This window comes from Nyctereutes procyonoides, unplaced genomic scaffold (assembly GCF_905146905.1).
Source record: "Nyctereutes procyonoides isolate TBG_1078 unplaced genomic scaffold, NYPRO_anot_genome, whole genome shotgun sequence".
Lineage (NCBI taxonomy): Eukaryota > Metazoa > Chordata > Mammalia > Carnivora > Canidae > Nyctereutes > Nyctereutes procyonoides.
Genome location: NW_026575144.1, coordinates 6,244,833 through 6,259,814, shown reverse-complemented (window position 1 = coordinate 6,259,814; position 14,982 = coordinate 6,244,833). Strand labels below are relative to the sequence as shown.

The 14,982-nt window shown below is 37.8% G+C and overlaps 1 pseudogene; it reads right to left on the bottom strand.

Annotated features, from left to right (window-relative positions):
• Positions 1–11,881: 11,881 nt before the first annotated feature.
• On the bottom strand, positions 11,882–12,232 carry LOC129499146 (60S ribosomal protein L34-like; annotated as a pseudogene).
• Positions 12,233–14,982: the final 2,750 nt, after the last annotated feature.

The window sequence follows — 14,982 nt, the reverse complement described above, 5'->3', positions numbered from 1 at the left end:
ATGCCTACAGATTTGAGAACCTAAATGAAATGCACTGATTTCTTAAAAGATACTTTTATATCTATCAAAACTCATCCAGGGAAAAATAACTACTCTGAATAGGCCTGTACCTATCAAATAAACTGAATATAATTAATAACATTCATAAACAGAAATGATAACTTTCCAGAATTGCTCACTGATGACGTCTATAAAATATTTGAGAAAAGAATTGTACCAATTTTCTACAGTCTATTCCAGGAAATATAAGCAGAAGGAATTTTTTTTTTTTACTTTTTATATATTTTTTAAAGATTTTGTTTATTTGAGAGAGACAGCACAAGCACAGAGGAGGGGGGAGAGAGAGAGGGAGAAGCAGACTCCCTGCCAAGCAGGGAGCCTGATGCAGGGCTCATCCCAGGACCCTGAGATCATTACCCAAGCTGAAGGCAAGCACCTAACCAACTGAGCTACCCACATGCCCCAGAGGGAATATTTTTTTTTTAAGATTTTATTTATTTATTCATGAGAGACACAGAGAGAGGCAGAAACACAGGCAGAGGGAGAAGCAGGCTCCATGCAGGGAGCCGACATGGGACTCGATCCCGGGTCTCCAGGATCCCACCTTGGGCCGAAGGTGGCACTACACCGCTGAGCCACCAGGGCTGCCTAGAATATTTCATTATTCATCAAATGAAGCCAGCATTCCCTCAATACCAGAACTAAAGGCATTATGAAAAAGGAAAACTACAAATCAATACCTCTTATGAACATAGATACAAAACCCTTAACAAATCATTAGCAAATCAAGTACAACAATGTATAAAAATAATTATACATCTTAATCAAGTAAGATTTATTCCAAGTAGCAAGACTGGTCTAATATTTGAAAATCATTTGCCAGGATACATCATAGTAACAAGCTAAGAAAAAACAAAAAAAAAAAAAAGAAAAAGAAAAAGAAAAAAAACATGATCTTATCAATGGATACAGAAAAAGCATTTAACAATAGCCAAAATTCAGTTATGATTAAAAAAAAAAAAAACTCTCAAAAATTAGAAATAGAGAGGAACTTCCTAAACTTGATTTTAAAACCATCTACAGGGAACCCTGGGTGGCGCTGCGGATTAGCGCCTGCCTTTGGCCCAGGGCGCGATCCTGGAGACCCGGGATCGAATCCCACATCGGGCTCCTGGTGCATGGAGCCTGCTTCTCCCTCTGCCTGTGTCTCTGCCTTGCCTCTCTCTATCTCTGTGTGTGACTATCATAAATAAATAAATAATTTTTAAAAAATAAAAAATAAATAAAACCACCTACAGGGGATCCCTGGGTGGCTCAGTGGTTTAGCGCCTGCCTTCTCAGCTCGCAGGGTGATCCTGGAGTCCCCAGATCAAGTCCCATATCGGGCTCCCTGAATTGAGCCTGCTTCTGTCTCTGCCTCTGTGTGTCTCTCATGAATAAGTAAATAAAATCTTTAAAATAAATAAATAAATAAATAAATAAACAAATAAATAAATAAATAATAAAGCCATCTACAAAATACCTAAAACTAACACCCCCCCCTTTTTTTTTAAGAATTTATTATCTCTTTTAGAGAGAAAGCATTCACATAAGAAAGCAATTGGGGGAGATAGGGGGCAGAAGGAAGAGAGAGAATCTCAAGTAAACTTCCCATTGAGTGCGGAGCCCAACATAGGGCTTAATTTCATAACCCTGACACCTCAATCTGAGCTGAAACCAAGAATCAGACACTTAAACAACTGTACCCCCCAACACCCCTAACATCATTCTTTTTTTTTTTTTTTAAGATTTGTTTGAGGGATTGCCTTTGGCCCGGGGCGCGATCCTGGAGACCCCGGATCGAATCCCACATCGGGCTCCCGGTGCATGGAGCCTGCTTCTCCTTCTGCCTGTGTCTCTGCCTCTCTCTCTCTCTCTCTCTCATTGTGTGCCTATCATAAATAAAATTTAAAAAAAAAATAAGATTTGTTTGAGAGGAGGAAAAGCAGAGTGAGAGGGAGAATCATGTAGACTCCCCACTGATCATGGGGCCCAACAGAGGGCTCAATCTCATGACCCTGAGATTATGACCTGAGCCAAAATCAAGAGATGGACACTTAACTGAGTGACACAGGCTCCCCCTACCCCAAACATCATTATTAATTGAGAAATCAGATCCTTTCTAAGATCAGAAACAAAGCAAAGATCATCACTCCTATTCGACATTGTACTAGAACTCATAGCTACTGTCTTTGTACTCAGATGATATAAATTGTTATGCAGAACATACTAAAAAACAGAGAACTGACCAAAAAACAAACAACACATAAAAAGCCTCCAGGTGGGATGCCTGGGTGGCTCAGCATTGAGCGGCTGCCTTAGGCTCAGGGCATGATCCCAGGATCCGGAATTGAGTCCCACATCCTGCTCCCTGCATGGAGCCTGCTTCTCCCTCTGCCTATGTCTCTGCCTCTGTGTGTGTGTGTGTGTCTCTCTCATGAATAAATAAATAAAACCTTAAAAAAAAAAAACACCTCTGGAATAAGCAAATATAGCAAGGTTGCAGGATACAAGATAATTATACAAAAGCTACTTGCTCCAATATTACAGCAATGAACAACTGGAATTTTAAATTAAAAATACAATGCCACTTACATTAGAACCAGAAAGAAAGATTAAGAGGGAGGGAGGAGAACAGGATGAGTTAGGTATAAACCAAACAAAACATGCACAAGATACATATCAGTAAAAAGCAAAACTCTAATAAAAGAAATCAAAGAAGACCTAAATAAATGGATAGTTCATATTCATAGACCAAAAGTGTATTTGTTATTGTTGTTGTTTTAGAGAGAGAGAACACAAGCAGAGGTGGAGAGGAGGGGCAGAAGGAGAGGGAGAGAGAGAGAAAGAGAGAGAATCCCAAACAGGCTCCATGCCCCACGCAGAGCCCAACATGGGACTTGACCCCACAACCCTGAGATCATGACCTAAGCCAAAATCAAGAGTCAGACACATAACTAACTGAGCCACCTAGGCACCCCCATGGACCAGAAGATTTAATATTATTAGGATGTCAAGTCTTCCAATCTAATCTAGAGATCTGACACATTCTCAATCAAAATCCCAGTAAGTTACACCAAAAAAACAAATATTCCAATTTAAAAATGAGTAGAGGAACTAAACAGCCATTTTTCCAGAGAACACATACAGATAGCCAACAGACACATTAAAGGATGCTCAACATCACTAATCATCAGGGAATGTAAACCAAGACCACAGTGAGATATCACCTTACACCTGTCAGAATGTCTAGTATAAAAAAGACAAAAAATAAGAAGTGTTGGTCAAGATGTGGAGATAAAGGAGCCCTCATGCACTGTGGAGAAAAAGGAGCCCTCATGTACTGTGGCTGAAAATATAAATCTGTTTAGCCACTGTAAAAAACAGTATAGGGCCAAAAAATTAGAAATACCACACAATCCAGTAATTCCACTACTGGTTATTTATCCAAAGAAAACAAAACCACTAATTTGTAAAGATATATGCACCCCTATGCTTATTGCAGCATTATTTATTATAGCTGAGATATGAAAACAACCCAAGTGTCCACTAACAGATGAATGGATAAAAAAGATACTGTACACACACTTACATACACATAGGCACAGGAATATTATTCAGCCATTAAAAAGAATGAGATCTCGCCATCCATTTGCAACAACATGGATAGCCCTAGTATGGTATCATGCAAGGTGAAATAGGTCAGATACCATATGATTTCACTTATATGTGGAATCTAAAAAACAAAACATACACATACAAGCAGAAACAAACCCATAAATACAGAGAACAAACTACGTGTTGGCAGAGGAGAAGGTGAGAGGGATGGCAAAATGAAGGGGAGTAGCATAGGCTTCCAGTTCTGGAATGAGTAAGTCACAGGGATGAATACAAGGAATAGAGTCAATGGTATATAGCATTATAATAGCAATGTATGGTGACAGATGGTAACTACTTGTGGTGAGTTTAGTCTAAGGCATAGAGTTGTCAAATCACTATGTTGTCCTAAAACTAATACTTCAATTGAAAAATAAAGTCCCAGCAAGCTATTTTGTGAATATCAAAAAAATTGGTTCTAAAGTTTATATGGAGAGGCAAAAGATCCAGAAATAACCAGCACAGTACCAAAGGAGTGACCTTACCAACTTGAAGACTTACTATAGTACAGTTACAGTAATCAAGACAAGGTGTTATTGGTACATGAATAGACAAACAGATCATAGGCACATGGAACAAAACAGAGAACCCAGAAACAGATGCACACAAATATCTTCAAGTGTTCTTTAACAAAAGAGCAAAACTGATTTAATGGAGAAAAGATAGTCTTTTCAACAAATGGTGTTAGAAAACTGGACATCCATATGCAAAAACATGCATCTAGACACAGACCTTACACCATGCCCCAAAATTAACTCAAAATAGATCACAACCCTAGAAGTGTAAATTCACAAAACACAAATGGATAAAACTTCTAGAAGATTGCATATGAAAAACTCTAGGCCTTATAGGGCATGGTGTTGAGTTTTACATACAATACCAAAGGCATTGTCCATGAAAGAAAAATTTAAGTTGGACTGCATTAAAATAAAATAAAAAATTTCTGCTCTATGAAAGACACTATTAAAAGAATGAGAGAAAAATTTTGCAAAGTACATATCTGATAAAGGGCTTGTATCCAAATTATACAAAGAATTCTTTTTTTTATTAATTTTTATTTATTTATGATAGTCACAGAGAGAGAGAGAGAGAGAGAGAGAGAGAAAGGCAGAGACACAGGCAGAGGGAGAAGCAGGCTCCGGCTCCTTGCATCGGGAGCCCGACGTGGGATTCGATCCCAGGTCTCCAGGATCACGCCCTGGGCCAAAGGCAGGCGCCAAACCGCTGCGCCACCCAGGGATCCCCCAAAGAATTCTTTAAACAAAAAGTAAACATCTAATTTAAAAGTGGGGGGGAATTAAATAAATAAAATAAAAATGGGCAAATGATCTGAACAGGAACTTCACCAAATAAGATATACAGACCCCAAATAAGCATATAAAAAGATGATCAGCATCATATGTCATCAAGGAATTGCAAATTAAAACAATAAGAAACTACCAAATAGGAATACCTGGGTGGCTCAGTGGTTGGGTGCCTGCCTTCGGCTCAGGTTGTGATACCAGGATCCAGGATCGAGTCCCGCATCCCTCACTGTGAGGAGCCTGTTTCTCCCTCTGCCTATGTCTCTGCCTCAATCTCTCAGTCTGTGTCTCTCATGAATAAATAAATAAATCTTAAAAAAAAAAAAAGAGGAAACTACCAAATACCTAGTAAAATGGGTAAGAATCCCAAACACTGACAATACTAAATGCTGACAAAGATGTGGTGCAACAGGAGCTCTCATACTGCTGATAGGAATGTAAAATGGTACAATGAATTTAGAAGACAATTGGCTAACTATAGTCTTACCATATGATTTAGCAATTATGCTCCATAATACTTATTCAAATAAGTTAAAAACTATGTCTACCCCAAAAAAGCACACATGAAGATTTATAGTAGCTTCACTTATAATTGCCAAAACTTAGAAGCCACCAAGATGTACTTCAGTAGGTGAATGGATAAATGAACTGGTGCGCGCCCCGGTGGCGCAGCGGTTTAGCGCCGCCTGCAGCCCAGGGTGTGATTCTGGAGACCTAGGATCGAGTCCCACATCAGGCTCCTTGAGTCCCACATCAGGCTCCTTGCATGGAGCCTGCTTCTCCCTCTGCCTGTGTCTCTGCCCCCCCCCTCTCTCTCTCTCTCTGTATGTGTCTCTCATGAATAAATAAATAAAATCTTTAAAAAATAGAATAAAATAAACTGGTACATCCAGACAACAGAATATTATTCAGCACTATAAACAAATAAGCTATCAAGCTACAAAAAAAAAAAAAAAAAAAAAAAAAAAGCATAGAGGTCACTTAAATGCATATTACTAAGTAAAAGAAGCCAGTCTGAAAGGCTACATACTGCATAATTCCAACTATATGACATTTGGGAAAAGGCAAAACTATAGACAATAGAACAATCAGTGGTTGCCAGGGCACGGGGGAGGGAAAAGGGATCAATAAGTGGAGCACCAGGGATGTGTACTATGATATGCAGTGGAGGACACAGATACTATACATCTGTCAAATCCCACAGAACTATACAACACAAAACCTGAATGCTAATATAATCTATGGGTTTTAGTTAATAATAATGTATGAATACTGTTCATCGACTGTAATGAATGTACCATGCTAACTAACATAATAGTAAAAACTGTGTGTGCAGTTGAAGGAGAAGGTGATATATGGAAAACCTTTGTACTTTCTACTCTATTTTTCTGTAAACCTAAAACTGCTCTAGAAAATAAAGTCTATTAATTAAAAATACATAATCATCCTTAGAACAAAGACAGTGTTTTATTTGCCATTGTAAATCCAGTCTCAGCAGAGTCCCCTGGCATGAAGAAGTGTGTCAGTATCAGATACATTAAAGGTAGAATGCATAAAGGCATTCAAGCCCTGAAAACACAGACGCACACACATCTGGTGGTGGGAGAGACGGAGATACAGTTCAAAAAGCCTTTACAAAAGGGGTGATATTCAAAGGATGGGCATAAATTACAAGAGACCTTTCTTTCCAGGGTAGTTCCAGGTTGGGGAATATACAAAGAGAGAAGGATCTGAACAAAAGCACAGAAACAGGGAGAGGGTGTGTATTTGGATAATAGCAAAAGGGTAAATTCTGGGGAGTTTTTGTTTGGATTTCCTTCTAAGGCAGAATAAAAGTTACTTTAGATACTAAAATTAAAGAGTGGGCAGCCTGGGTGGCTCAGCAGTTTAGTGCCGCCTCCAGCCCAGGGCGTGATTCTGGAGACCTGGGATCGAGTCCCACATCGGGCTCCCTGCATGGAGCCTGCTTCTCCCTCTGCCTGTGTCTCTGTCTCTCTCTGTGTGTTTCTCATGAATAAATAAATAAAATATTTTAAAAATAAATAATAAATTAAATTAAAGAGCTATACTGAAAATACAAAATTGATAAAAGAGTAAAAAAAAAAAAAGAGAAATCTCACTAAAGTGGAGTGTTGGGTGGTACAGCGGGAACCTGTACCACCCAATGTCAATTACAGGAAGAACTGTCAATTACAGACCCCAACAGAAGAGCAGTCAACAAAAAAAGTATAACTAATTATAAGCTCCAAAGGGGAAAGATGCACATTGCATCTCCTACAGGAAACCAACTATAGCAATTCAGCCAATGAGAAACCATCATCACCCGAACTCCTGCTTTTCTCTTCCTTTCCTTTGTTTATTAGACTTGTCTATAGTTTGACCATAGCTTCCCGAATTACAATTCTGTTATTCTTAAGTAAAATCATTTTTGCTGTAACATAACTGACAGTTTTACTTTTTTTTTTTTTTAATTTTTGTTTATTTATGATAGTCACACACAGAGAGAAAGGGGCAGAGGGCGAAGCAGGCTCCATGCACCGGGAGCCCGACGTGGGATTCGATCCCGGGTCTCCAGGGCCGCGCCCCGGGCCAAAGGCAGGCGCTAAACCGCTGCACCACCCAGGGATCCCCGACAGTTTTACTTTTAAAGATTTTTACTTATATATTTGAGAGAAAGAGAGCACACGGAGAGGGAGAGAAAGAGAATCTCAAGCAGACTCCCCACTGAGTGCAGAGCCTGGTGTGGAGCCTTATCTCACAACCCAGCAACCATGACCTGAGCTGAAATCAAGAGACAGATGCTCAACCGACTGAACCACCCAGGCACCCTGCCTGTTTTACTCTTTAAGATTAACAACACTTTATGAAATTTATTCTTAAATTGTAGTTTTTTTTTTATATTTGCAACTCTGTTTGAACATGTATGTTATTTGTTTTCACTAGTTTTTTCTTTCTTTTTCTTTTTTAATTCAAGCTTTGCAATGGCTTTCAGCCAGAAGATATTAAGGCTCTGATCTGAAGTATAGAGATTTGAAATTTGAGGACAATGTTGATCACATTAGCATATCTCTATCCCTTAACAAACAACTGTCTCTAGTACAAGAAAAACTAGGAAAATCTATGTACAAATTAAACGAAATCTAGATCAACATTAGGAAATTTACTTCAGATGGTTAGTGAGGAATGTCATGTTTTCCTCTGAAGAAACACACACCATTGCTACATATAATACACATACTCAAATTTTTTGACACCCATTATAAGACATGAATATGACATGAAAATAGCAATCTTTATCAAGAATGATTAATACCATACTCTACAAAAATTTTATTTTAACACCCAAATCCAAGAAAGCTAGAAAATTTCATACTAAGTATTGAGTTCACTGGGATGCCTGGGTGGCTCAGTGGTTGAGCATCTGCCTTTGGCTCAGGTCGTGATCCCAGGGTCTTGGGATCAAGTTCTACATCGGGCTCCCCGCAGGGAGGGAAGCTGCTTCTCCCTGTTTATGTCTCTGTCTTTCTGTGTCTGTCATAAATGAGTAAATAAATAAATATTTTTTAAAGTATTGAGTTCACATTTTGACTAATTTTCTTGCCATCTTTCAAGGAAAATAAAAAAGTGTGAAAAAAGTGAACACAGTAATCTAAGTATAGCTTCTCATAAATAAAGCAAGTATCTGGAGAAACAAACCGCATGGCCAAAGTAAACTATGCAATTAAATATCGCTAAGAAACAAAATGTCAAACATAGTATGGACAATTCCTTGGATCTCTAACCAGGAAAATAAGTCTCAATCTTCCACTCAAGTTAGGGGTAGTCCTCTAGATTCTCTTGCAAGTTCACACTCATCAATCAATATTAAAGAAGAAAAATTTCAGAATGGAGATTTTTATGTTGAATCTCAATTTAGTAACAGATCACACAACTATCATCAGAACCACAAAGTATAGCAGTGTAATGTGAGGCACTGAGCTCCCAGGACAAGTGTAAATAAAGACCAGAGCCCAACAGTAGCGCCTCACCCAGCTGGTGATTTACAAGGCTGTCAGGTATTAGTGCCCCTGCACTTCAGCCCCTCAGGATCTCTTCTGAAAGTCAGTACTCCATATTTCACTTTTATGTTGATCAACAATGTATAACCACAAAGTAAAACAATGTGGGGTCACTTTCACCAATCATGTTCATGAAGATAAAGAAAAAATAATGCTGCACTTGGAGAGAGTTTGGGACGTAGGCACTCATGTACTCCTTCATGGGATATAAATTGGTATTATCTGTCATCTGAAAGTAGATTTGGCTGTATTCAAAAAGTAAAGGGGACATAAAAATGTCCACATTGTGTGTATGCTCCACTTCCGATAACATATTGTAAGCCCAACATAGGTCAGAAGTAGGGGGTTATTGATCTCTCCATCTTTAAGGCAATGAAAAAGGGCCGAGTGTGGCCACAGCCCCCTAGTGCCACCTGCATCAGGGAGCAGCCTGGTCCTTTGACCCCAGGGTGTCACCATTAAAAAAAGAGGTTCAGAACAGCGTAATTGATATCTCTATATTGAACATGTATTACCTGCCCAGTAAAAACAATACTACATATGATACCTTTAAACACAGCTTACTTATTATAAAAAGAACTTACTATGAACCAAGTACTGACCTTTACAATTTAGTGCTAGCAACAACCCTAAGGTGTGTTAATAGTATTTATTAGTATTTATTACCATTTTCCAGATAAGAAAATTAATATATAAATCAACCAGCTCGGGGATCCCTGGGTGGCGCAGCGGTTTGGCGCCTGCCTTTGGCCCAGGGCGCGATCCTGAAGACCCGAGATCGAATCCCACGTCGGGCTCCCGGTGCATGGAGCCTGCTTCTCCCTCTGCCTGTGTCTCTGCCTCTCCTCTCTCTCTCTCTCTCTCTCTCTCTCTCTCTATCATAAATAATAAATAAAAAATAAATAAATCAACCAGCTCTAGAGATGAGTATTCAGATTTGTCTGTGCATTGCAAATGTTTTTAAATTTTCTATTTACCTAATGCATCAACATCCCCACCAACAGGCCATGAAGACCTGTCCCAGACAACCAGACACGAGTTACCTTTCCTGTCTATCCTTGACTATGAACTAGTGATATTCAAATGCACCAGTGAAATCCCCTCCTGTCTCTGGCTTGTGTACTCCACCCTGATCTCTTGAAGCTCCTGTCATACATGCCGCAGCATGTTTTGCTCTGCCCCAGGGGCCCATGGAGGTAATATATCTTTCACTTTCATGGGCCTCTCTGTGGTATTACTTCATACCCATCCCCAAAAGATCATCAAAAAAAAACATTTTTAAGTAACATAATTATTCCATACAACACAATCTGACCTTCATTATCACTCTACAGAAAATATGGGCAATGAACAGTTTGAAAGAAAGTCACCAAGTGATTGAGAGATTAATATCAAATGAGTGGGATTTACACAACTCTGCTTTGGAGGCGAGGAGTTGGGTTTGGTATTTACTTGACTGCATCTCTGATTTTTCAGGAATGAACAACACTTGTTCTTATAATTTAAAACACAAAGAATTTAAACTTTAACTGAAAGCAAAGCAAGAATTAAAAATGACAGGACCCAATGAGTCAAGGACTCTACTTACCTCGAAATAAAAAGGATGAAACTAGGACTATCTCAATTTAGGGCATGAAAAGAAAATAAGCATTCTTAATCCCACCATCTAAAAACATGATTATGATATCGACATCCAAACAAAAATTCTATATAGCTCCAGCTCAGCCCCAAATATAATTTCTAAACAGCAGGCCTGTGCAAAGAAACCACAAATCTTAATTAGCACTAAGAAAACTTCCACAAGCACAGATACCAACCATTTTAGAGAACTGAGTTCTGTGACTGTGAATAAACACTCCTAAGATCAAATGTACAATAAACGATAGTATAAAAATGCATGCAAATAAAAGATGTCCAAGAGAACAAGGGTTTCTGCTTTTCCTTTAACCTAAATTTTTCTTTCCTTGATTTTGTTTTTGCTTTATTGGATTTTTTTAATTGTATAGTATATGCTCATTTTAACATATTGAGTGAACAGAAAATTTAATAAATCCCCCATCCCTCAAAATCCCATCTCCAAGGTAACCAAATCAATCAACAACCTCTGCTCAAATATTATGACTGTCCTTTCCCTTTCTTTTTGTTTTCAAAATTGGATCACGCCACACTCTTAATAAATAATGCACATCTTTCCAGTTTACCATGTGTAGCTCTTATTGTTAAATTACCTTAATTTAACACACAACCCACATGTGGGAATAATAGAGAAACCATAATACATTCAACCAGTCAGTCCCATTAAGTTTTAAATTTTGTTTCCAGTGTTGTTGCTTTACAGACATTGCTGTAATAAGTATCCTTGTAAATATGTCCTTACATACTTTTTTGTTGTTCTTGTTTTGTTTTTGAGGTTTTAACTTCTATAGCAGAAGTTCCTAAAACTGGGTTGCTAGAGCAAAGGGTAAGAATGTTTTTATTTTATTTGAATAGATAAATAGTGTACCTAAGTTCTCCTCCTCCTCCCACCAAAAAAGTTGTACAATTGACACTCGAATCAGCACTAGTTAGAAGAGTCATATCCTCAACACTGTAAAGAGGATTTTCTTTTGGCCAATCTAGTAGATAAAATGCTATCAAATAGAAAGTAGTCCTTCTAATCTCTTAAGACTTGTGAATTTAACATCTTTTTACATGTTTATTGGCCAGTAGCTTTTCCTCCTTTTTTTTTTTCTTTTTTTTTTTTTGTAAAGAAGGTGACAGAGAAGCATTGAGAATTTTTTTTGACTTTTGCTGTTTTTTATTGCTCAAAAAAACTTCATGTTTTTATTTAGCTTTCTGACTCTGTGCTTGTGCCTTCAACATTTTCACAACAATTTTCTGCTCAATAAAAAAAGCACACTTGATCCTGTCACGAACACACTTAGCACATCTGCAACCATCATAGGCCTGTTGATGTGTTCTCTCGTTTTAGACAATCTCATGAGGACTTTAGGTCTTCCAGCACGAACTCCTCAAAGTTGGCCTGGGCATATGCCACATGCAGATTCTGGTGTTTTCCCAACCTTCTTGGTATAAAGGTAAATGATTCTATTACCAGGGGTTTGAGACAGCCTATTTTTGTTAAAAGGATATATTGTTGGACAGCTTACAATGGTATGTCAAATGCTGGACCATTCTGAATGTCTATGGGCACAGTCCCCAGAAGCCAGAGAGAGAGAATCAGATGTGGGGCTTGATCTCATGACCCTGAGATCATGACCTGAACCAAAATCAGGGATTTCAGCTGCTACCTATCATAGCAACAAAGATAGATTACCTTTATCTTATCATCAATTGACTATCAATAATCTCTATTTTTAAAAATCACTTTTTAAAAAAGGGTGAACATATGTGGGCCAGAACTGAGACTATTTGTACCTCATTACATGACAAAGGGAGAAAGGTCTCATTAATGACTCAGATTTCTAACTTAAGCAATGATCACAAACAGATAAAAGGCTTCTTCAGGAATCTATATACATTAGGTATTTACTCATCCCTCCAGAGTCTTCATCAATTTCTAGGCAAACCTACAGCTTGGAATTAGCACACCAGGAGGTTCTGCAAAATAACATGTACTAGTCTTCACTGAAAGCCTTACCACAATCTGGATTTTAGAACATGGAGACTCTTTAAGCAGGTAGAAATCCTAACAATTAAGAGGACACTGGAGAAGCTAAGTGACTTGGCCAAGCACATACACATTGAATAAGAGACTAAACCAATTTAGAGAACAATTCATTACACAACACCTGGAGAATTTCAGGCTAAGTACCATATTTTGAGGGACTCAATGGAGACTTAAGTAGATATCCACACCAATCAAAGCCATGCCATTTCATAGTAACAGCTCTGCAATCTAACCAGACTTTGCAAAATGCAGCACAGAGCTCCAGAATTTTAATTATCGTGTATGTACCTGTTCTGCTGGACCAACAAACAAAAATTGCAGTTTCCTGGAATCAATTAAAATTGCCGAAAATGTTTTAATTAAATTTTAATGTTTTAATCAAAAAATTGCCAAAAACTCAGAGACACTAAAAATCTCAACTTCTTAAGAAACCAACTTTAAAGTAGCAAGTCATCACTGCGATATTACTGGCTATCAGTTATCGCATTTACCAAGATGCTAGGTTTGTTCAATGGAATGCTATCATAATGAAAAGCAGCACACAGAAAAAACCACACCAATATGATCATAGGGCACAAAGCAATTTGAATTAAATAAATTACCTAATCATACAATTTGATCCTTACAACTCTGAGGTGGACAAAGTAAGCATTATCATTAACCCCATTTTGTAGATGAGGAAACTGAATTGCAGGAGAGCTCAAAATTACATTTGTGAATCTCATTTTGACATGTCCTAACACTGAGCTTGTTTCCCTTCTATTAGCTAGCAATGCCTCCCTCTTCTTACTATTTTATTTATGTTGTTGAGAGAGAAAAACAGCATTAAAATCAATTCTTGGTTGTCAACATTTTATTACACGGTACTGCAGACGAAACTCTTACACAAGAACCAGGCCTCTGCATATCACCGGTAAACCTGAAACTCTTGTCTGCACACCATTCACAAGCAGGGGGACACTAGGAGCAGCAAGGATGTCATCCACTTCTCTCCAGCTTCTACACCTATCATTAAAATAATTGGGTGTCCTTCCTGTCTTAGCAGAGTTTGCCTACTGAATACCAGCAACGCCTCCAGCATAGTGACAGATGAACACTTTGAAAGGCTGATAATTTTGAGTCGAATGTTTAACCATTATGACTTTTTTAAACAGGACAGTTGCTAGAAAATTGTACAACATGTGCAAAACATAATTATAATCATTTTACATAACTACCTTTCAGAAGCATCACAAATAGTGAATAGAAAAGCAAGGTAAACTAAAAAGCAACCCATTCAAAATGATGATCAAAGTGGAGGTCAACATGATGCATAGCCAAAAGCCTCAGGCAGGTTCTAGAAGATAGAAAAAGTAAAGGATTCTCCTCTGGAGACTCCAGAAGGAACGAAATCCTCCCAACCCATTTTGGGCTTCTGGACTCCAGAACTACAATATAATAAATCTGCTCTGTTTTAAGCCACCCTACCCCCATCAGAAAAGAGACTATCATACTTCAAATTTAACTCGGACAACAAATATAACAATAGGAGATATATCTGTCAAGAAAATCACATTTCAACCCTTTAAAAATAATATACATGCAATCTTTTGAATCCATGAAGAATAAGGACAGTTTATCATTTTAGAATTAAACATTTAGTATATGATATTCTAATTCTGTTAAAAACTGTACCATATTACACATTGGTCTCTATTATCTAAAATACAAAATTTAAAAGGAACTTATTTTTTAAATCCTACCAAGACTAGCATATTACAAATCTTTATTACAAAAAAAAAAAAAAAGTTGCTCTCTGTGAGAAATTTTACTTGAAACTTCAGAAATCAATCCAAATTTTATTTCATTTGGAATATCTGTCCCACACAGTGTAATGACAGCAGGGTCTCTCTGGTTAAGCCTAGTGGTGACAGAGATCACATAAAAGATATTCAAACTATATCAACATCCTGTTTTCTTTCGTTTTTAACTTCACCATTCAGCAGGTTGAGTGAGCCAAACTTAATGGTTCATGGCACATTATCATTATTCTCTTTATCTATTGATTGATTCCTTTTTATCTCCACAGCCTACCCCCCCCCCATAAGCTTGGTCCCACAGGCAGTCATTCTAATGTGCTTAATGAGTACTTTATGTAAGTGTTCTTACAAGATGTGTACTGTGCTATGCTTATGAATTTTTAATTCATATAAACAATATACCTTTCACTCTTACATTTTTCACCAAGCACTCTATTCTTAAGATCCATTCATGT